Genomic DNA, 24,375 nt, shown 5'->3' with positions numbered 1-24,375 from the left:
TCACAACTGCTGAAGCCTGTGCCTAGAGCCCATGCCCCGCAATAAGAGAAGCCACCACAATGAGAAGACCGTGCGCCACAATGAAGAGTAGCCCCCACTCGCTGCAACTAGAGAAAGCCCGCGTGCAGCAACAAGGACCCAACACAGCCAAAACTTAATTAATTAATTAATATAAATAAATAGAAAAATTATTTCACTCCTCTGCTAAAAAATCCAATAAAGGATTCCATTTCACTCAGAATAAAGGCCAAAGCCCATATAAGGACCTACAAGGTCCTACAGATTTCTCTGCCATTCAGCCTTCCCACCAACCATAGGACTCCATTCCATACCCTCCTTCCCTTCCCAAACACTGGAGTCACACGGGCGTCCTCACTGTGCTTCCATCACCTCTGCCTGGAACACTTCATCCACACTTGTCCACCTGGCTCTTTCCCACTTCCTTCTTTTCTTTGCTCAAATATCCCTTTCTCAAGCATGCCCACCACATGCGCTTCATTTAAAATTGAACTCCTCACTCCTATATACTTTCAAATCACCTTGCTTGATTTTTCTCTGCAGTACTTACCGCCTTCTAACATATTATATAATTTGCTTGTTTATTATATTTATTGTGTTGCCTCCCAACAGAAAATATAAATTCCTTGAAGATAGAGAATTTTTTTCTGCTGTTTTTTTGTTACCCTATCCTTAGCATCTTGAAGAGGGCTAGAATGGTCAATAAATATTTGTTGAATGAATAAGCCTCCAATCTTAGTAAGTCTCATTCTGCTGTTACCAACCAATAAGTCTTACTTTACAACACTGGGGTACTTTTATTATTTTCTATCCTACTCTCTCCCTGAGGAGTGTATTATTTTATTCTCATTTCTGTACAAGTCTCTTACTTTAAAAAAATTGAAACCATTTAAAATGTTCACAAAGTAATCAGTGACTCTTGAACAAAATTAATTAAATTCCCACTTAGTGGAAGGACACACTGGGGTTTTGAGAGATGTAATTGCTTTTCTTGCATCATACCTAGATCAGCAAAACCTGGTACTTTGGTGCTTTCTACTTGACAGTACCTCTTTATCATGAAATGGAAAACACACTTTTGATCATTACAGTTGCTGGGCAAAACAACAAATGCTTTGAACAAGACAACAACCTTAATAAGTGGGCCCTTTTACCTTCTAACTGATTTTGTCTTCTATCAATGTAACTCACAAAACTGGTATTTTCACTAAATGTACTACCCCTAGTTCTAGGGAATGTGTTTATCCTTTTCTTAGGTGTTTCCTCTGACCAGAATGTTCATGCTGTCATCTCTGTTTGTTAAAATCTTGCCTATTCTTCACACCAGGACTCAAAGACTGCCTCCCCTGAAGCCTCTTTGGTCCTATTAGTCAGAACTATTTCTTGCCTCTGTGTCCACAAGCAGTTTTTGGATGTCTGTCTTTTATAGTTCCTATTACATTTCATGATGTGTACAATTATTTGTCTACCTATGTTTTTGCGTTTCTCAGTGACACCTCCCAGAAAACAAGGACTATACCTTGTCAAGAAATTAATATTTGGTCACTGAATGAAGGCAAGCCAAAAAAATTGAGTACAATACATGTGCATATTCAGATGTGCCACAAATAGGCAAGAAAAAAGTACTGTTTGCAGCTACCTTCTTTTAATAATGCCTGAAACAAAACTACTGGTTTAAAAGTGAAGGAGCTTTGGCTGCCTGACAATAATATTTAAAGGTCATAAGTCATGGCCTCAGAGTAACCATAGTAACTCAGCATACACAGTATAAGTCATGTTGTACCATAATTAAGGGAACAAAAGCTTTAGAAAGCCTATTAGCCTTGAGAGAAAACAAATTAGAATTAACAAATGTGTTTATGAAACGTTTTTATTGCAGTGTTTTCTTCAGGGTTCATAGAAAAGCTGAAACAAATCTTTAAATTTCTTTCGGCAGAGGGTAATAATATGACATATAAGCCTTATAGTTGCTTTTTTTTTTTCAGTATTCAACGAGAACATAAATACTTCCTTCCTTTAAGTGAAATATCTTTATATCTGTTCTCCCAACTTTTTACCCTGTTTTTTATGATGGAGTAGTAATCAGTCATCAGTCCATGTTAATAAATATTTTAATAAAATTGGTTTGGTTCTATTGAGAATCCAGTTTTTCTAGGAGAGGATTTCCTGGGAAAGTGCTTTATTTGTTCCCTAGGTTGACTGCATCCAAGGTCTAACCCTCCCTGGCTTAGACAACATAGGCTCAAGTTCCCATCTGGTTTATATAAACTATGGAGAAGGTCTGTCTCAAGGGCATGAGAAGAGGAGTGGGGAGAGAAAGTAGGGTAGGCAAACAGACACTTGGGACCAGTTTGTTGCTGCTTAGAACTGAAGGAGCTGAATCGAACCTTCCTAAAGGTGAACCAAGGTATCACGGTCCTCCACTGTCTCCTTCATCAAAGTCCTGCTCTATGCTTGCACAGAACACTCAGCTCCATATGCCAGGAGAACAGAAACACCAATGATAATTTACAGTGAGAGCAAAGTCATGCTTTCCACTTGGCTTCCCTGCTGGTGGTACACTATGCTATTCGTTTCAAAGTTGTTAATCACAGGCCATTTTTCCTCTATTTGGTAACATTATGTTCACCAAAACTTCCTCCTTCGGAAAGATTGTTACTCTTTTGAGGGTCACAGGCTTCTTTGCACATAGAAACATTTCTCATAAAATTTGGAGGAATTTGTGAGTTTCCCACATCACCTATGGACCATAGACACAAGGTTAAAAATAAATGAAAACAAGGCCCACACATTTCATGTAATGAAATTACATTTTAGATCTTAACAAAGCAGAACTACGGTTACATGTGTACATATCACAAGGACACCATTTTCTAGGATACAGCTCTTTCTATAGAAAAGGCAAGGCCATCTCTCATTCAAGGCTTAAAAGAAAATTCTAAATGGAAGGTATTTCCACATTTTAAGTGTAAAGGAATATTTTGTCAACATGCAAATTTCCTAGTGATTAACTATAGATTGATTATAAAGGTGAACTGTACTTCCATATTTGTGGCCAGAGTTGGTTTGGGTTTTTGTTTGGGGATGGTTGGAATGACCTAGTTTCTTCTTGACATTTCATTCCAGTGGTACTGAAAAAGGGCTGGCTCAGCTCCCCCTTTCCACACCAGTATAATGGTTGGGGTGAGTATGTGATTTTGAGACGAGCAAGTGAGGGACATTTTATTCATTCAACAAATATTTATTGAACACCTACTGCATGTCAGACCCTGCCCTACGATCTGGGAAGACATCAGTGTTCAAAGAAAGGGATCATTCTCCAGGAAAAGAGAGAAAGTCTGTCTGATGTTTTTCTCAGACATGAAGGAAAGGTTTTCTTTGAAGCACAGAGTGAAGGCTACTTTATCTATAAATTCCCATGAATTCTTTTGGAACAGGAGGAGCTAGGAACTCACCTGCTTCTCCTTGGGGTTTCATACCCTGGGGCCACAGATGTCCTGCTATAACATTCTCCCATCTCAAATCAGGCCCACTGAGGTACCCTGTCCATGGGACAGACATTGACTATCCCCATTCCTTAGAGGTTTAGAATCCCTGTTACTGCTCTGCTGTCCCCTGTTGCTAGGCAACCACAATGACTGTGGAAAGGACAGTTAACTTCCCAGAGAAAAAAATTTCAATTACAAAGCCACAGTAACCTCTAAAAACATCTCACAAATCAGATCCAGGCAGGAGTATAGATAAAAATTCACTACATATTCATCATTTCTGGAAAATGCTTTCAAAGTGGGCCAGAAGCAGTGGTTTTGTGCTCAAACCATGACATGTTTACATACAGAGCCAGCGCTAAGGAAACAATCACACTGTCTGAGAGGGGTGCATTCACAGAAATGGATTGGTTTACAGGCTAGCAGTGGTTTTCGCAGCAGACCACCTCTCCTTGTGATAATCTTCCTTTTCTGGGACCCACAGACCCCAGACAGAAGATCTTACCTGGCCACATCCTAATGAAGGCTTCCTTCTTGAGCCAAGATTGCAGAAGTGATAAATTGTGCTGATTAGCTGGCGGTCTGCTCACTGTCACAGCTCATCTGCAGCCACTGCTCCTTCTTCTTTATTGTTTGTTCGAAAGTCCCCAGCCACTTTCTTCCAGACAGTTGCTACATCTCTCCCTGGAAGCATTTGTAGACCCAGGTCAGCTTGTGTTCATTCCACTTCCTGCTCTGGCAGGAAGTACATATAGGACCTTTGCAGTGTACAGATCAGAATCACTCCTGGGTTTTGATCCCTTATGTCCTGGGCTTACCCAAGCCTAATCACACAGCCCATCGCAAAACAAATTAGGTTGGTCGGACAGAAATTTTTCTAATCACAGAGTTTGTTTCTAGGGATGGAGCGTATAGACCAAATAGCAGTAATAAGAGTGGGAATAGTTGAAACATCATTTAAAGAGTGTAATTAGCAGTTACTTCTTCAATAGAACTTTAAGTCACCCAGATCCTTGGTAAAACAACCCTATGAGTAAAGTTATGAACTACTGAGCAGCTGGTGTTCTGGGTGGAAAAATCAGCACTAACTAGGTAGGTGTGGAAAGATAAAGATTGGGGTATTAGCCTTGCATCTAGGTGGCAGCCTGTGTGGAATTCAGAAAATCGTCTTACCTCTCTATGACTTCATTTTTCTTTTAATTTATAAAAGACTCACTTGAGTTGTTTCTGTCAGCCCTTCCAGCTTTAATATTCTGTTCCATTTCCTTAGCCCATCTTCTAAAATAACCCACACTGTGGATTATACTTTAATGCATTTTAGAGGAATGTGCAGGTGTTCACTATGCAGTTGGTTCATAACAATTTATGAAAGGAAGGTCATCTCAGTAATGGCTGGTGAAAGGCAGTGTAAGCACTAATTATTTATAATGCTTATTAATCTTATCTTACATCTCACTGATCAAAAAGAGATGGGGAGATATGGCTGGTACAAAAACAGGCTTTCAAAAAGTCCTTGAAAACAAAGTGACTTTTCCACTATTACTCCTCCTTAAATGAATACTATAGGGAAGGATTTCAGAAGAAGATGGTGAAGAAATTAGCAGATTTATTTTTAGACATATTGGTCTATAGAATTTTTGACTGAACAGGCTAAGTAATGAAATAAATGATACTATCCTTGTGTGATTAAGTTAAAGGAAAGTGCTTATTAATGAAAGTCGTTGAAATGATCTTATTTTTAAAAGTTGGTTGTTCCTATAAAAGGGTTTCATCTTCAAGGAATTCATGGAAAAGACTCTGACGAGTACAGGTTTCTGGTAACTGACTATACTGCTGAACCGAATGAATAAGCATTTTCAGAACTCTAATGGAAAACTGATGAATTCATAAAAGCGCTAACAAAAGATCAAGATAAAAAAAATTAATTACATGGGACTGAGTGAACTGATGAGGGTGATTATAATTTTTGTGACTTTCTGTTTGAATAAAAAAAAAAAACCCACAAGGACTCAGAGGCCAAAAATACACAAATCAGTTTTCACTGCAAAGTAAAGGCGCTGTTATAGTGGAGGATTACTGGACTGAATGTCAATATTATGACATAGTATGAGTGTGTTTCGTGTTTGGTAATTGCAATCATTGTTGCTTTCATTGTGGTCATCCATTTACAATGCTTGGTGTCAGTCTATTTATCTCTTGTAAAAATAAAATACAGTGTGTGTGTGAAAAAAAAAGAAAAAATTGATAGGTGGTAAACATTTCTGAGTCTAAATGTAATTTAATGTTAGTGTGTCAGTCCACAGTGGAAAGTAAATATAGGATGTGGGTAATACTGGTGGGAATACAAATAGAATTTTTCTTTAAAAATGGATGAATCAGGGCTTCCCTGGTGGTGCAGTGGTTGAGAGTCCGCCTGCCGATGTAGGGGACGCGGGTTCGTGCCCCCGTCCGGGAAGATCCCACATGCCGCGGAGCTGCTGGGCCCGTGAGCCATGGCCGCTGAGCCTGCGCGTCCGGAGCCTGTGCTCCGCAACGGGAGAGGCCACAGCAGTGAGAGGCCCGCGTACCGCAAAAAAAAAAAAAAAAAAAAAAAAAGGATGAATCAGATAGTTAACTACAATTAATATTAGGTTAGAGTGGACATATTCTGGATTTTCTGCATGGTAGCCATTCTTATTCTAATTACTGGCTTATTTTATGTCTAATCATTAAGTTCATTTTGGAGTTGTATTGTTTTATGTCTCTCAACTCCCATGACCACACTTGATTGGAAGAGGGACGTTAGCAGTTATAATATGGATTAGTGAGTTTTTGTCTAAGGTTTTAGATATTGGGTCTAAAGGAACCTGCAGTTAATCTCATTTATATGGTTAATAAAGTTTTTTAAAAGTTGAAAAAAAATTAAAAAATAAAAAGAATATTTAACTCTAATTTCCATTTTTTTCCCCTAAAATATTTAATGCAAACTAATACTATGTGAGTTGTCTGTTAGGGAAGAAATTAAATAAAACTCTTGACTTTCACTAACGTATAAGCAGGACAACACAAGTGAAATACAATATGATTCCTAAATTTAATTAATTTAGCAAAGCAGGAGCTCAGAGCCAGCAGAAACCATGAAAATGCTAGAGTCAGGGAATGTGAAGCACAGTCTTTGAGAGGACATTGTTCTGTAGGGATGCAAAGAGACATCTTAAATATTAAGGGACAAAGAGACCGTAGCTGGCATCTGGTTATAAGTGCAAGACTTCTGTTTTAAAAGCATTTTCCAAGGTGTTTTAAGGAACTGAGAATCCTGAGATAAAGTTAAATATTGGATATTAGGTCGACTGTCATTTTGCTTCCAAAGGGATGCTAAAATTTAGTTATTTTTTGGTGAAAGTATTCATCTTTTTTTTAATCCAAAATACTTTTATTTGTTCAGAATCAGATGTACTTTTAGAAATAGTGGGAAAAACAGTAATGCTGAATATTTTAGAAAAATGTGAGTCATTGACTAAAAGTGAAAAGATATTAAAAATTTATTTCTGTGGTAAGATTGTAATCTTATTGGAGGAGAACGGTAAGATTGCAGTCAATGCTGGGAATGAGGCTCATAATTCCAAGCCATCGAGTTTGGAAATACCAGCCTGGGACGGTGCAGTCTTGGAATATTTGAAAGTCAATTGTTCCAAACATTCAAATATTTGAAAGTCATCAGGAATTTTAGTGATCTGTTCTTCCTGAAAGGAAAAATCCTACTATTGGTAGAATAAAGAAACCAGTTGAAGAATAGCCCATTGCTTAGTTACGCAAGTATTATCAGTTTGTTGACTATATTTCTTAAATCTGAACTTGTTTAGCATTTAATAATTATGGTCGATATAATATTAAATGTTCTCTCAGCTAAAAAAAAAAAAAAAAGTTGGGCTGAATTTTTAGAAAAACTACCAATTCCCCTAGTCTAGAGGAAAAGAGGGGGTGTTAAAACAAAACTTCTAGAAATATATATAAATCATTGGCATTTCCACCATTAAAAGTATTTTAAACTCAAAAAAAACAAAAAATACTGTGAGCTCATCAGCTCATCAGGGCTCTTAAAGACTACTATGGACAATTTGAAAACTTACCTGTGGTCTGTCAGAAGTGCATCTTTTCTTAGAACCAGAAATCATATATATGCATATAAGGAGGACTCAAGGATTATACATACTTTATGTGCTCTCATCCTAATACTTATCAGGATGCCTTATCAAACTTAGGTCAGAGCTGAAATAAGTTAAGACCAGAAAGGAAGGTAGAAAAAGAAACATATAATGAGGAGAGAGCAAGACAGAACAGATAGTAGATTTACAATGAAGTAGAACGGCTGAGGAGAGAAGACAAAGCTGCAGTGGAGGTTTTTAGAGTTTGTGCTTGGGAAATAGACCTTTGGCTTTTATCCGTCCACTCACTTTCAATTGTACATTCACTTCTTCAATAAATATTGAAGACCCGTTGTGTACCAAGCATGGTGCTAAGCATAAATAAAATTGATACGGTCCCTGTTCTCAGTATCAATTCAGCTGATCTGTTCATCATTCCATCAAGGTTGTCATTCTAGTAGCCATGAATGTTCTATTGCAAAAAGAGCAAATGAAGAAAGTCTTGGATTTCCCAAAGGGTATTCTAACTTAAGAGATCCCTAGCACCAAAAAGAATAAATTAATGAAAGCAAACAGAAATACCTCATAGGTATTCCTCCTGTGGAGGTACCGTCCTGTGGAGACAAATGACCACGTTTCACAGAGTTGACCTAGGGAAGTTGGCTATGTTTTCATTGTAATGGACACAAGGTGACAGTGCCTGTGGCTGGGAGTCAGGGTGTGTCTGAGCTATATGGGAGGACAAGAGGAGGTCATGAAGGTGAGAAAAAAACCACAGTAACATCTTACAAACAAGTACATGAATTGCTCATTCCATGAACCTTAACAACCCAAACATTTTTCAACTGATTGCAACGATTTTCCTTGTTTCTCTCAAGAATTAGCCAGCTCTCTTGTCATTTTTGTGACCTCTTCCCTGTGTTGCTGATTGCTTGGCACAGTGGGTCTCATTATCTCCAGGCTTCCAGCCTGTTTTAATGGAGAGGGATGTTTATCTGTGTGAGCAGAGAGACTTGCTTACACCCCTTGGTCCTAAAGTCTTTTGTCAGGAAACAGGAATAAATTGAAAGCAATTAGCTGATGAGCAGGAATATAAACTTTTCATTTACGGCTTTTTTATGGCAGGAAGTAAATATTCCTTTTCCCTCCTTACAATTCTGTATTACATGAGCATTTATCATTTGGAGATCCCAAATAGCCCTAATGTCTCTGTGGGAATTGTCTCTGTCCCCTTGTACTTGGTTTTAGAGGGACAGTAAATTCATGTACTCAGCACCCACCATAGAACCCAAGGAGGGACAAACCCTGACCAGACAAAGGACTGCACAGCATCTGAACTTGGCTATTCACCAACTGGATCCTGGGACTTTGAATCTCAAACAAGTGATATAAGAATAAAAGAAGCAGTTGAAGTTCTAGTTATCCATTTGCTCATTAATTTTTCCACAAATATTTATTGAGGTTCTGCTACATGACAGGTATTTTTCTAGGTGCTGGTGATATAGTGATAATAAGAAAGACAAAGTTGCTGCCCTTAGCAACTTCATACTTGAGTTGGTGGAGGCAATAAAAAAATTCAGAAGGTAATTTCAGACAGAAATGAGTGCTGTAAAGAGAATAAAACAAAGATGTACAACTAGGAGCAGGTGATAGCATAGAACTGAAACATGAAGGATGGGAAGAAACCAGCCTAGGGACCCTTGCAGGGAAGAGTGCTCTAGCCAGTGGTTCAGTCCCATTGTCATAGAAACATTCTGAGTAGCAGCATGAAAACCTCTCTGACCTCATGTCTTTGTGTGCTCCCCTTCACAGAAAAATGCATCCAAAAACTTGCTTATTTTTCCACCTGTCTTCAGTCTTCTCCAGCCATTCATAGTATCCTCTGGAATGGCTTTCATTCAGGCCACCACCAACTTCCACCTTGTCACCTCCCTTCAATAGCTGCATCCTGACCTGAATTTTCCCTATTATGAGTCCTGCTCCTTAGTCTCTGGAATGGCCTTGGTTTCTGCCCATTCCTAACCAACCCTAACTGCAACCTCTGCTGATTTCATGAGCCCTAATATACTGCCAATTAATTCCATTTTTCTTTTCTTTGCCAGCATTGGTTTCTGTTGCTTTGAACCAAAGTCTAATTCATTCACTTATATTTTTCATATTACTGTTGATTTTTATCCAGGAAACCCAACTGTTCAACCTACAGCACAGTCCTCATTCATTCTTCTGCTTACATTCAGTGCTCTTGTTGAGGACATACTCGTGTTCCTTCTATGATTGACCTACTGTTCATTTATAGTTATTCACTTCTTGAGAGTAAATCATTCATTCATTTAAAAACATTTATTATTATGTATGTTCCTATCACAGTGAAAGATATTGGAGATAGACATAGTTAAAAACAGTAATGGTTCCAAGACATATTTGTTAGATTGGTACACTCACCAAAAAATTTCTCTTTTAGTTTAAAGTATTTTTAAATATTCTTCATGTTTCTCCTAATGCTTTGCTACACTAGGCTCTGTAGACTATGTCCTTTATAACTCTAATTGTGTCTCTGTTAAAATTTCTTATAGATTTGTTAGCTGTAAGATTAAATATAATTTATTTAAATATTATATTTTTAGCTTTTTAGTGATTTTTTATACTTCCAATAAAGAATCTAGACTCAAACAAGTAAAACCAAACAAGGTGACAGTAGAGAATCCTAAGAAGCCATTTCTCAGAAAAATCATCTTCCCCACTAGGATTTTTTTCATGGCTCACAGCCAAATGAATGAACATGTTTTGATGAACATTTAATTGTGAAGGACACTTTCAGTTACAAGTAATAGGAAAGGCAACGCACAGTAGTTAACTCATAAGGGAATTTGCTGGCTCATGTGAGTAGGAGGTCCAGAGATTAAAGGTTCTTCAAGGTTAACAAGTGATGGTATCAGCACATAGTATATTTCTATCTCACCATTCTTCTATCAACAGTGTTGGCTTCTTCTGAAGGCTTGCTTTCCTCGTGGGCATAGAATGGCTGCCAGTAGTAAATGTGACTACAGGTGATTTTGTTCATGGCTAGAGATAGAGAAAGAGAGTTGCCTTCCAAAACTTTAAAACAAAAGTCATAAGTTTTGTTTTAATTGGGTGATCCTAAATAATTGAATCACTTTGGCTGGGGAAATGTTGATTGACTCAAATCTTAAATATATACCCACCCTCAAACCAACTACTATGGCAACAGAAAAGGATCCATGAGAACCCACCCTTAGGACTGGGGATGGGATCAATGTCATTCAGATCACATGGCCACTACATAGTGAGGAAGGATGAAATATATTTGGGAGGCTTTAACACTAGCCAATGCAGGCATACGTTTGCACGTAATTTGTATATAATTCACATATGCATTTCTTATTTGATTATTTTATTAGAAATAAGAATGATTATATCTTACAAATACAGGATGTTGCCATATAAGTGCTTTACATATTTTTTCATGTTATCTAGACTAGAAAAATATTCAGTAAGATTAATTTACTATTACAATCCTTAAGGTCATTATATCTCTATTTTTGTGTTTTTATTCTTTCTCATTGAGGTATATACCAGCAGGAAAAACAAAAAGTTAAAGGGTAAGAACACTTAATATTTTTATCTGAAATATAATCTGAGAAGCACTATTTTAGATAATACTATGTAGTAAATAAACAGTAACCATGTAGTAGTTTATATATCATTTATTTTCAGAATATAATATTTCTACTTAAAATACATTGTACTCACTAACCCTATTACATTCGTGAAATTACCAATCATCTTGTAGCTATAAACTAGAAATTATTTTAAAATTTTTATGTCTAATGATGTGTTTATTTACTTTGGAAAAGACATCCATTTTAATCTCTCTATCCTGAGAATGATGAAACTTTATCTTTACTGTCATAGAACCAGCAACAAAACAAAACATCTTGATCAGCTCAAAAATTCACTGAAATCTTCCTTCAGTATAGTTCATTATTATTTTAATGTAGTTCATTATTATTCCTTTATTTAATGTAGTTCATTATTATTTAATGTAGTTCATTATTATTCCTTTATTTAATGTAGTTCATTATTATTCCTTTAATGCAGTTCATTATTATTTAACGTAGTTCATTATTATTCCTTTATTTAATGTAGTTCATTATTATTCCTTTATTCTTTCTACCATTTATTGATTGAACACTTAGTCTGTGCCAGGCACTACTGAGCACTGAAAGTGTGTGTGTGTGTGTGTGTGTGTGTGTGTGTGTGTGTGTGTGTGTGTTACTTGTACAATGCACAAGGATTTTGAGAGGTTTCTATACCCTTCCCAAAGTACATAGAACACTGAAAGAGAGGTCAGAAGATTCAGAATTGGGATAAGGACAGGAGAGAATGGAGATATGAGAAAAGTACACGCATTTTCCTTACAAAAGGGCTTATATCAGGCCACTGAGTAGCAGGAAAGAGTTCTCAACTCCAATTACCAGAGTCTAAATATGACTGTAAGTCACATCTTCATTATCCTTCACCAAGAAGACAACACTTTGGAACTTGACATGAATGTGAGTTGAAAGTGAATGACAAGTAGGAAAGACAATCAGCACCACCTGTACTTATTCAATGCAGGGAACGTTTCGCCATTCTAGAAGTATTCGTCATCATGAAGTATCAGCACAGTGGAGAAACGATTCCTCTTAGAATCTGCCCATTTCAGCGCAGGACAGTATTTGTGTGTTTCCTAGACAACAGAAGAAAATTATTCAAAAATCAGTTAAGCTTAAACAACTAAAAAGTATTGAGAATGTTTTATTTATTATTTTAATTTTAAGGAATAAATTTGACCTTGGTCAGGTTAATGTATGGCTGGTAAAAAATAAGGGAAAAAGTTTAAAAAGAGCAACTCAAAAAGGCAAGCAATTTTGTCAGTGTTCTTAGTGTTAATTAGGAACACCCAGCCTATACCACACAGGGAGAAAAATGCTCACAATCTACCAGACCCACTTCAACAAGTGAATTATTGCTTGTCCTTGTAAGACTTTGATTATTATTTTATTATTCTATGAGAAAGTTTGTGAGATTCTTGCTGAATCTAAAAGCAATTCAGCAAGAGTGTGAAGTCCCAGAAACTGGTAAGATGGAGCTACCTTACCACTTTCAATATATCACACTTGTTACTCACCATTTGCAAAGGATTATTTTGGCCATTCTGATTTTCATTAGTGAAAGAAGTTACATGAACTGTAAATCCCAAAATTGGGTAGAAATTATAGGTAAAGGAAAGAAAATAATTCAAGAGAATAAAAAACATAACAAAGTGCCTTAATAATTGTCATTCTTAATTTTAACTACAATTAATATACAATTATTTGCTTTCATCTAAAGGCTCTTATAAAAACACAATAGCTTCTAAATTGGTTTCTAAATTTTAGTTACTAAATGAATTTTGGTGAACTATACTGCAAGTCTAACACTTAAAAATAAAAAAGATAAAGAAATAGCAGTTACATTCCCATGTCTGCTTCTTCAGCAGTATATTGTTTATAAGATTAAAATGCCATATGCATTATTATAAGGATTTACTAGTGGTAATTTATGAGATGACTGTGCCGAGCCTTCCAGGAGCCATCTTTCAACCTGTGCTGCTGAAAACAGACAAAAAACAAATATTTAACAATGAAATATTTATTGACAATAAGACCAATTTGTCAAGAGAAAACCATTCTCTATGTAGTAGACATCAGCTGTCCTTTTAATCAAGACACAGTCTGATAAAAGGGAGGCGTTCTGAGGCTGCTCTGAAAACAAATGTATCCTCATGATAGAATGGTTCCCAAAATAAGCTGACACATTTGGCTTCTTCCTGTGGGTATATTGAATTTCCTGAATGATCTTCCTATCATTTCACACATGGCAGATGCAACAGATCAGCAACCAAACAAAACTCCTGCCAGTGGAGGTGGTTGCTCGGTTATCACTATGGGAACTACTTTCATTTGTCTATTAATTTACCTAATGACAATGTTTTTAAAACCCGTAAATCTCACACTGAGGTTTCATGAATTTGCTTATGAAGAAAAAAATGAAGCAAACCATCAGACTCCCTTAGTTGAAGCTGGAAATATAAAGGAGATCAAACCCACAAATGAGATGATACTGTAGCTTATCCTAGGTTGAAAGCCTCTCCTTAAAGTAAAATATTTCTGTGGTTATTTTGCAACTTCAGAAATGAGAATGTAAAAGTTAACTAGTAACTAAACTCTATTTCCTCAAGATTTTTTGTATCTTTCAAAACTTACCTTTAAACGTATATTCAGAAGTTGTTGTGATTTGTTTTTATTAGCAGAAATGACAGATTTTGCTGGCAAGGGAGTCTTTAAATTCTGTTGATGTTTGTTATTTTCAAACATTGAAACACTGCATTATTACATTAACTTTAATGTCGTATTGGCTATAGGAGCAAAGTCAAGTTATTTAGTGGAAAACTTGTCACCTTACTGATTCATTTTAAGATTCAAATGTTCAATTACTCCCATTAGATATGTTTTTAATATTTATTAGATAAGATATACTAGAAAAATAAGTACAGAAATTTCTAAGAGAGACTTATCGAAAATATAAAGTTAAAAAAAACTGTTCTGGAAAAAAAAAAAGGCCATTGTGTTTGCTGCTGGCTCTTTGGTACAGAAAAAGCATAAAAGAAAAGTATTAATCAGATTGTATAATTTCGTATTACCCCCAACACTAATATTAATGGTACACCAGTGACTGTTCACTGGATACAAAACTGCTAGGTACAACATAGTTAATAAGCCTGGGATAAAAATGGGTTTTTTTGGGCAAACGTTATGGCACATGACTATGTTTCAGACCACATTAAACATCAATAGTCTATGTGAGGTACTTCATTAAATGTCACTATGTGAAAATTTGAATTTCTACAACAGATAGATTAAGGATTGGTTTATTTGAAATACTAATTATTTATTCACCTCATTAAAAACCTCAGTTTTTTTTTAGAGGAGGTCCTTTTGCCCCCTTAACTGTACACAAAGTTTTATGTATGTAAGGATATGTGCGTTTGGCCAAAAAAAAGGACACAGAGCTGTCCTCAGATTTCTGAAAGACTATATGTTTCAACAAAGTTTAAAAATTATGTTTCTTTAGTGTAATGCCCATCCCTCATTATCAAATGTAATTTGATTTACAAAATATTGATTTAGTTTGTTTTGCCAAAGAAAATATACCCACATAAGAGAAAACTGCTGCTATAAAATGACAAATTTATATGTGTATTGATTATGAGGATGAATGGACTCAGAACCTTAGGAATATCATTAAAATATATCACAACATCTTCATTTTTATACATAACTTAAGAATGCATAAATGATAACAATATAAACAGAGCTATCATTTATTGAGACCTTAGACTGTGCCAGACTTAGTTCTATTTACATTATTTCATTTTAATAGTGTGGTGACAGCCATTATGATTATTGCTGTTTCCCATATGAAGAAACCAAGACTTGGAGGAGTTAAATAATTTACCAAAGATCTCACAGCTAGTAACTAGAGGGCCTGAAATTCAAATATATGTCTTTTTGTTACTAAAATCTATACTCTTTGCCACTGTGCTATAATATATTTCCTATAGCCCACCACCACTCAAAATGTTATCATGGATATTTTTAGGTTGTGAAGTAGAGTACTCTAATTCACCCACTGAATATTTAGAGTCCTGGCAATCACATTTACTTCTGGAAAACTGGAGAAGTAGGTACGATTCCCCTTCCCTACATATCAGTGCCTCAGATCTTTTCAAGAACAAATACTAGCTAGTATAACCTCAAGCTTCACTTTTTTTTTTTTTTGCATTCACTTTCTTTTTTTTTTTTCACATCTTTATTGGAGTATAATTTCTTTACAGTGGTGTGTTAGTTTCTGCTTTATAACAAAGTGAATCAGCTATACATATATATATGTTCCCATATCTCTTCCCTCTTGCGTCTCCCTCCCACCCTCCCTATCCCACCCCTCTAGGTGGTCACAAAGCACCGAGCTGATCTCCCTGTGCTATGAAGCTGCTTCCCACTAGCTATCTATTTTACATTTGGTAGTGTATATAAGTCCATGCCACTCTCTAACTTCGTCCCAGCTTACCCTTCCCCCTCCCCGTGTCCTCAAGTCCATTCTCTACATCTGCATCTTTATTCCTGTCCTGCCCCTAGGTTCTTCATGACCTTTTTTTTTTTTTTTTAGATTCCATATATATGTTCTAGCATACGGTATTTTTTTTTTCTCTTTCTGACTTATTTCTCTCTGTATGACAGACTCTAGGTCCATCCACCTCACTACAAATAACTCAATTTCGTTTCTTTTTGTGACAGAGTAATATTCCATTGTATATATGTGCCACATCTTCTTTATCCATTCATCTGGACACCTAGCTTGCTTCCTTGTCCTGGCTATTGTAAATAGAGCTGCAATGAACATTGTGATACATGACTCTTTTTGAATTATGGTTTTCTTAGGATATATGCCCAGTAGTGGGATTGCTGGGTCATATGGTAGTTCTATTTTTAGTTTTTTTAGGAACCTCCATACTGTTCTCCATAGTGGCTGTATCAATTTACATTCCCACCAACAGTGCAAGAGGGTTCCCTTTTCTCCACACCCTCTCCAGCATTTATTGTTTCTAGATTTTTTGATGATGGCCATTCAGACCAGTGTGAGATGATATCTCATTGTAGTTTTGATTTGCATTTCTCTAATGATTAATGATGTTGAGCATTCTTTCATGTGTTTGTTGACAATGTGTATATCTTCTTTGGAGAAATGTCTATTTAGGTCTTCTGCCCGTTTTTGGATTGGGTTTTTTGTTTTTTTGATACTGAGCTGCTTGTATATTTTAGAGATTAATCCTTTGTCAGTTGCTTCATTTGCAAATATTTTCTCCCATTCTGAGTGTTGTCTTTTTGTCTTATTTATGGTTTCCTTTGCTGTGCAAAAGCTTTGAAGTTTCATAAGGTCCTGTTTGTTTATTTTTGGTTTTATTTCCATTTCCTAGGAGGTGGGTCAAAAAGGATCTTGCTGTGATTTATGTCATAGAGTGTTCTGCCTATGTTTTCCTCTAAGAGTTTCATAGTGTCTGGCCTTACATTTAGATCTTTAATCCATTTTGAGTTTATTTTTGTGTATGGTGTTAGGGAATGTTCTAATTTCATTCTTTTACATGTAGCTGTCCAGTTTTCCCAGCACCACTTATTGAAGAGGCTGTCTTTTCTCCATAATATATTCTTGCCTCCATTATCAAAAATAAGATGACCATACATGTGTGGGTTTATCTCTGGGCTTTCTATCCTGTTCCATTGATCTATATTTCTGTTTTTGTGCCAGTACCATACTGTCTTGATTACTGTAGTTTTGTAGTATAATCTGAAGTCAAGGAGACTGATTCCTCCAGCTCCGTTTTTCTTTCTCAAGATTCCTTTGGCTATTTGGGGTCTTTTGTGTTTCCATACAAATTTTGAAATTTTTTGTTCTAGTTCTGTGAAAAATGCCATTGGTAGTTTGATAGGGATTGCATTGAATCTGTAAATTGCTTTGGGTAGTATAGTAATTTTCACAGTATTGATTCTTCCAATCCAAGAACGTGGTATATCTCTCCGTCTGTTGGTATCATTTTTAATTTCTTTCATCAATGTCTTTTAGTTTTCTGCATATGGATCTTTTGTCTCCTTAGGTAGGTTTATTCCTAGGTATTTTATTCTTTTTGTTGCAATGATGAATAGGAGTGTTTCCTTAATTTCTCTTTCAGATTTTTCATCATTAGTGTATAGGAATGCAAGAGATTTCTGTGCATTAATTTTGTATCCTGCTACTTTACCCAATTCATTGATTAGCTCTAGTAGATTTCTGGTAGCATATTTAGGATTCTCTATGTATAGTATCATGTCATCTGCAAACAGTGACAGCTTTACTTCTTTTCTGATTTGGATTCCTTTTATTTCTTTTTCTTCTCTGATTGCTGTGGTTAAAACTTCCAAAACTATGTTGAATAATAGTGGTGAATGTGGACAACCTTGTCTTCTTCCTGATCTTAGTGGAAATGGTTTTGGTTTTTCACCATTGAGGACGATGTTGGCTGTGGGTTTGTCATATATGGCCTTTATTATGTTGAGGTAAATTCCCTCTATGCCTACTTTCTAGAGGGCTTTTATCATAAATCGGTGTTCAATTTTGTTGAAAGCTTTTTCTACATCTATTGGGATGATCATATGGTTTTTCTCCTTCAGTTTGTTAATATGGTTTATCACATTGATTGATTTGTGTATATGGAAGAATCCTTGCATTCCTGGGATAAACCCTACTTGATCATGGTGTATGATCCTTTTAATGTGCTGTTGGATTCTGTTTGCTAGTATTTTGTTGAGGATTTTTGCATCTATGTTCATCAGTGATATTGGCCTGTAGTTTTCTTTCTTTGTGATATCTTTTTCTGGTTTTGGTATCAGGGTGATGGTGGCCTCGTAGCATGAGTTTGGGAGTGTTCCTCCCTCCAGCACTGTAGATTTTGGTTAGTCAAATAAGGAAATAAATCTTTGGTTGCCATAGCTAATTCTTCACTCATAGTTTATTCTTCATACCCTCAACATTTTTGATCATCTACTATGTGCCAGTCCTTAAGCTAAGTGCTAGGAATGCAACAGTAAATCAGAAACATATTGCACCTGCTCTTACAGCCTAATAAAGACAAATCACAGAATTTCACTGCTGAAGATGTCTCAAAGGTCATAGTCCAGAATTTCCCAATGCCCATTTTATGAATCTGAGAAGCAGATTTTCACCTTCCCTTCTTTACATATATTGTTTGATAGAAGACTCGAATACATTTCTCTCTTCCATCTTGTGATGGGCAAAATTCTAAAACGACCCCCACAATCTTTGCCCCCTGTTGTTACTCCTATGATTGTGTTGTTTTACAACAAAAGGGATTTTGCAGATATAGTTAAGGTTACTAATCAATTGACCTTAAGGTAGAGAAATTATCTGAATGGCTTAACCTAATCACATGAACTCTTTCAGAACAGAGAATTCACCTGCATACTTACTACACAACCAACAAAATCTTCATATCACATTCATCTCTTGCATCCCATTCAGTTTTTACATAGTATCCAAATAATATCCTTTAGAGTCAGAGATCCAATTTGGAGTTAAATATTGTTTAGCTGTCACCTCTCTTTAGACTCATTCAACTTGGGACATTTTCTCATGCTTTCCTTGGCTTTTATCACCTTGAAACTTGAAGATCACAGGCCAGTTATGTCGGAGAATATCCCTTCGTTTGGATTGGTCCAGTTTTTCTTCATGACGATTGTGCATATTGGAGAAAAGAAACTGTTTTCTTCTCATTGATTACTTTAAAATAGCATACAATTTCTACTTTTATGATTACTAGTGTTGTTAATTTTGATAACAAGGTGGTGTCTGCCAAGATCCTCCATTGTAAAGTATTCTTCTTCCCTTTGTAATTAAGAAATATTTTGTAGGAAGGTAATTTGAGACTATGTAAATATCTCATTCATTACCAAACTTTAAATTTATTTGTGTATAATAATTGTATCAGTATGGACTCATGATTTTCTATTTTATTCATTGTTTTATAATATGCTACTATTATTCCTTACTTTAATACTCAAATTGCCAGAAATTGGTCAAATGGAACTTCCTTTTTTTAATTTTATATTTTTATACAGCAGGTTCTTATTAGTTATCTGTTTTATACATATTAGTGTATATATGTCAATCCCAGTCTCTCAATTCATCCCACCATCATGCACCCCCCCCCCAGCTTTCCCCCCTTGGTGTCCATATATTTGTTCTTTACATCTGTGTCTCTATTTCTGCCTTGCAAACTAGTTCATGCATACCATTTTTCTAGATTCCACATATATGCATTAATATAGGATATTTGTTTTCTTTTTCTGACTTACTTCACTCTGTATGACAGTCTCTAGGTCCACCCATGTCTCTACAAATGACCGAATTTCATGCCTTTTTATGGCTGAGTAATATTCCGTTGTATATATGTACTACATCTTCTTTATCCATTCGTCTGTTGGTGGGCATTTAGGTTGCTTCATGACCTGGCTTCTTTTTTCTTTTTTTAACATCTTTATTGGAGTATAATTGCTTTACAATGGTATGTTAGTTTTTGCTTTATAACAAAGTGAATCAGCTATACATATATCCCCATATCTCCTCCCTCTTGCATCCTGGCTTCTTAAAGCTGGCTTTGCTGCAGTGTTATTTTGACAAGACCCCCTCTATACTCTGAGCACTTCCTTACTTTCTGACAGCAAGATTTCTTTGCCTCATCTTGTACTTTCCCATCCCTAGCCCTGGAATTGGCCATTTTTCCAGGGAGTCCTGGTTTTGGTTGCTGATACATGATATTTAGAAACCAAGAATCAAACTCTGAGGGTTGTTGTTCTTTCAATTCACATTAGGCTTTCTTTACCTTTTCCAAAACATCATGCTCTCTCCTGCCTAAGGCTTTTGTATATGTTATTCCCTCTACCTGGAATGCTCTTCTCTCCTCTTCACATAGTGAACTCTTCTTACTTATCCTTCAGATAAGTAAGAACTTAAACCTTGCTTCCTCAAGGAGACTTTCCATTGGTGTCCAGACTAGTTGAGGTGTCCTGTCATAACATCATGTCCCTTTAAAGAATTTTAGAGTATAGTCAGCATTTTGTGTCATGTTTCCTTCTTGCTCTGAAGGACAAAGGCTGTTTTTTATCAATATGGTATCACTAGTGCCTAGCATATAGTAATTCCCAACAAGTATTTGTAGAAAGAATGAGTAATGTGAGTGAGTAAATGAATGAATGAATAAAGAAATTAATGAATGAAGCTAGAACTAGACCCCAGTGCTTTCCCAGTTAGTCCACAGTGGACACTTAAAACTTTTAAAGGTAAAGAACTCACTGAAATAGTACTCCCTAGATTCTCAGACATAAAGGCACAATTTGATTCTTTCTAACAAAACCCAGAATTTTTCACACTGGATCAAATGATTTTCCACATTATTGCTGATGTTAGTTCTTCTTGGAATGGATTCAGACAAAAATGGACAACCAAGTACCCTCTGAAAAGGTCATAGAGTTTGCCACTACTGATTAATCACTTGGTTTTATTCTCCATTGGATTTATTATATTCCGAGTAACTTTGCTAAGCTGTTAAGAAAACAAAAAGCTTCAGAAGAATATTTAATTTGATTGCATAATGCTAAATCTTTGCCACCTCCTGGCTCCCTAATTAAATCTTGTTTTTATACAGCACCTTGTTCTTGAATGTGGGCTGCTCTACGAGTCTCAGGAAGGGAATTTATGGTAGATAAAATCCAGAAATTTGCTTTGAGACATTGTGGAAGTCTAATAGACCTACAGTTGTCTCTACAGGAAGGGCAAACATACAAGTGTCTTCTTGGCCTGATGCATTTATGGCTTTCCTCTGGTCTTGAATCAGACCTAGACTCAACAAAGATGCACCTATAGTTTCTGCCTTTCCCCAGCAGTAACTCCAATAACTGTCCCTGTGAATTATGTCAGACCCTTTGGCATCCTTCGGAGAAGTTGATTATTGAATTCTGTTGACTGGCTAGAAGGAAAGTGGGATCAGAAATGCAGACCTAAAATAGTTATAGTTCTTTCCATCCTGAGAGATACATTAGGAGAATTTTCAAGGGTTTTTTCTCATTTTACATTTTCTGAGGTGGGCTTCTGAGACCCTTGGCAATTTCTCTTCTATTCACTTTATGTTATGTGGTGTCTATTATAAAAACAGAGAATCTCATAACAACTTACACAATGGAAAATGATTATTCAAATATTTTTCCTTTTCCCTGACTTACAGTGTGCTTTTCTTCCAATCTAAGATTTTTGGCAAAAGTGAAGACCTGGATGAAAAAATCTACCTGTGTTTCCATTCAAATCAGATGAGAAATGCAGAATAACCCCCACCCCATGTGAATTAGGAATCTCTCCTTTGTTTTTCTGGGGCTGCAGTGAAGGAAATATTCTTGGCCATGTTGAGGCCCCTGTAACTTGATATTTTAATACTTCCCACCAGAGAACCTAACCAGTACTTATAAATTCAAGAGAAATCCCTCTACTTTTTAGCCCCCTTCCAGTGGTAAATTTTCCTCACTCAGTCATGTTTCAAGTGGTTTAGCCTTCACTCATGACCCATTTAATTTAGTTATTAAAAGGAACAGTTATTAGTATATCACGTCTCAGAAGTAATTGAGATGGATGCAATTGATTGATGTGATTTAATTAACTAGAAGTTTTTGCCTACACTGAGAAAATCATAATGTGAGCTTTACTAAACAAACTAAAATAACCTGAGCAGGAACCAACTGAGTATTCAAAGAATCAAAGGCAAAGAATCAAAGCAAGCTTACAAAAATCTCCTCTAATGAGAATGCTGTTTGAAAATACATTGTTCAGCTTTGAAGTAGAAAAAAAGCTGAGCAACTGGACTCTAATATTTTCTAAACAGAGGTACATTTTAATTGTTGGATTACTTTTGAATTTTAGAAGGGTGATTGGCAATTTATGTGCCATTTCTAGCAAAGGAAAAAAGAGAGGTAATGGGATTCTGTTCACCATGCCTTCAGTAGTGGCCTGGAAGATGGAACTGCAAAGGCCCATTTTTCCCTCCAGGACTGTATTTCATTTGTCAAAATGAATATGGGGTATCGATGCATTCCTAATATTTACTAATATTCTCCCAGGTCAACAAAGCATCACAGACATTAGCAGAGTACAGCATACCAACAAAAGCAGAGATGCTGGTAATATTCTAGCCTTGTCAAATGACAGTCTCTGGCCATGAAGAATGTTGGGTAGGGCTCTGTTAAATTATCCAAAGAGCTATTAGATATCTGGTGTATTTGTCTGTATAGAGACTTTCTTTCACATCCTACTGAAAAGTATTTAAAGTAAAATAATATCCTACAAATGCCATATTCTAGACTCTAGAATGTCTCTAGAATGTCTATTTATCTACCAAGGCAGTTGAGTAGGAGTAATGTTATGATGGTAAATGTGTACATTTCTGGCATAAATGTTTACTTGCCTCTGCTTCTCAACAGTTGAGTAGTTTCTCTGTCTTCCCACTTGAAGTCATATGATATCCAGTGAACATCACCTCTTTGGAGGCTGCTAGTGTTTATCTTCTAAGTGCTAATATTAAAACAAAGTTCTTGATTCAGGCGACTGTGAGCCTTAGTTTCTGAGCATCATTTCTTCTCTTCTAGAGTCTTCCATAGGGACAATTATCTTTGAAAAGTATAAGTCACTGTGCTGCCTCTTTCAACACAAATCACAAGTGTCTGCTTGGCCAGAAGTTAAAAAGCAAATACATATTTTAAGCCAAAATTTAAAATAGTCATATATTTAGGAAATTCTATTGCTCTTTTAACTTTTAAGCATATTCATGAAATATTTTTAAAGTTTCTAAAAATGTTTACAAATATAGAGCTATTTAGGGGGTTTACAAGATACCTGAAAAAATTCTTATTTTGATTATAGTCCTTTCTTTTTTGTTGTTGTTTTCTCAAAGCTTTTTAGAGTCTTATTGCCATTTCTTTTAACAGATAACATCTGGGGGAAAAAAGAACAAAAGTAGTAGTCAAAGTTTACAACACTTGCTTGAGCTAAAAAGGACAAACAATAATTTGGAAGAGTCCTATCAGTGCCATACAATATTGTTTATTAAAATTAACCAAGATATAAACACACCTACATACAATATTGATATGTCAAGCACCAAGAGAAAAAGGAACAAAGCATGAAAAAACGTATTTTCTTTTTTTTGTTTGTTTTTTTATACTGCAGATACTTATTAGTTATCAGTTTTATACACATCAGTGTATACATGTCAATCCCAATTGCCCAATTCATCACACCACCATCCCCACCCCACTGTGGTTTTCCCCCCTTGGTGTCCATACATTTGTTCTCTACATCTGTGTCTCAACTTCTGCCCTGCAAACCAGTTCATCTGTACCATTTTTCTAGGTTCCACATACATGCGTTAATATACGATATTTGTTTTTCTCTTTCTGACTTACTTCACTCTGTATGACAGTCTCTAAATCCATCCAATTATAGTCCTTTCTGACATAGAAAATTGGTCAACAGAATTAGAAACTACAGTTTTTAAGTTCTGTGATGGCAGAGACCATTGTAACCTCAATACCTAGGAAGTAGTAAGTATTTAATAATCATTTGTTGAATGAATGAATGAATGAATAGACGGATGTAATACTGACAAAATCACGTCTTATTAGTAAGACAAAAATAATAGAATAATAATACAATTATATAGTTCTTTTTATAATTGAACATAATTTTCATCTATTCATTGGAATGTTTAGTTATTTTTATCTACAAGAAAGACATTCTGAGAAATTATTATTATGGTTGGTATTAATAACATATCTAATTGTTCCTCCAATCTCTATACTCATGCTATACTGGCCTTTCTTTGCTTTATTAAACATATTTTTGTACCCATGCCTTGTAAAGAGAACTTTAAAATGGCAAGTATAACTGACTTAGAAAACAGCATAACATGATGAAAATCAGTAATGGCAAATACACAGAAGCAAACTAGACTGTTTTGGAAATTTTAAATGCTTGTCATATCTATGATCATT

The 24,375-nt window shown here is 35.8% G+C and overlaps 1 protein-coding gene across 1 annotated transcript in view; it reads right to left on the bottom strand.

Moving 5' to 3' along the window:
* Nucleotides 1-4,152: 4,152 nt before the first annotated feature.
* Nucleotides 4,153-24,375, bottom strand: part of CTXN3 (cortexin 3) — a 63,446-nt gene continuing 43,223 nt past the window's right edge. Inside the window, exons 3-4 of the transcript XR_009563294.1 lie at nucleotides 12,250-12,380; nucleotides 4,153-4,190 (exon numbers count right to left, since the gene is read on the bottom strand). The gene's annotated coding sequence lies outside the window, so the exon portion shown is untranslated. The remainder of the gene's footprint in view (nucleotides 4,191-12,249; nucleotides 12,381-24,375) is intronic.

Source organism: Globicephala melas, chromosome 3, assembly GCF_963455315.2.
Source record: "Globicephala melas chromosome 3, mGloMel1.2, whole genome shotgun sequence".
NCBI lineage: Eukaryota > Metazoa > Chordata > Mammalia > Artiodactyla > Delphinidae > Globicephala > Globicephala melas.
Note: the sequence above shows the minus strand (reverse complement) of the source record. Positions and strands in the feature narration are given on the sequence as shown.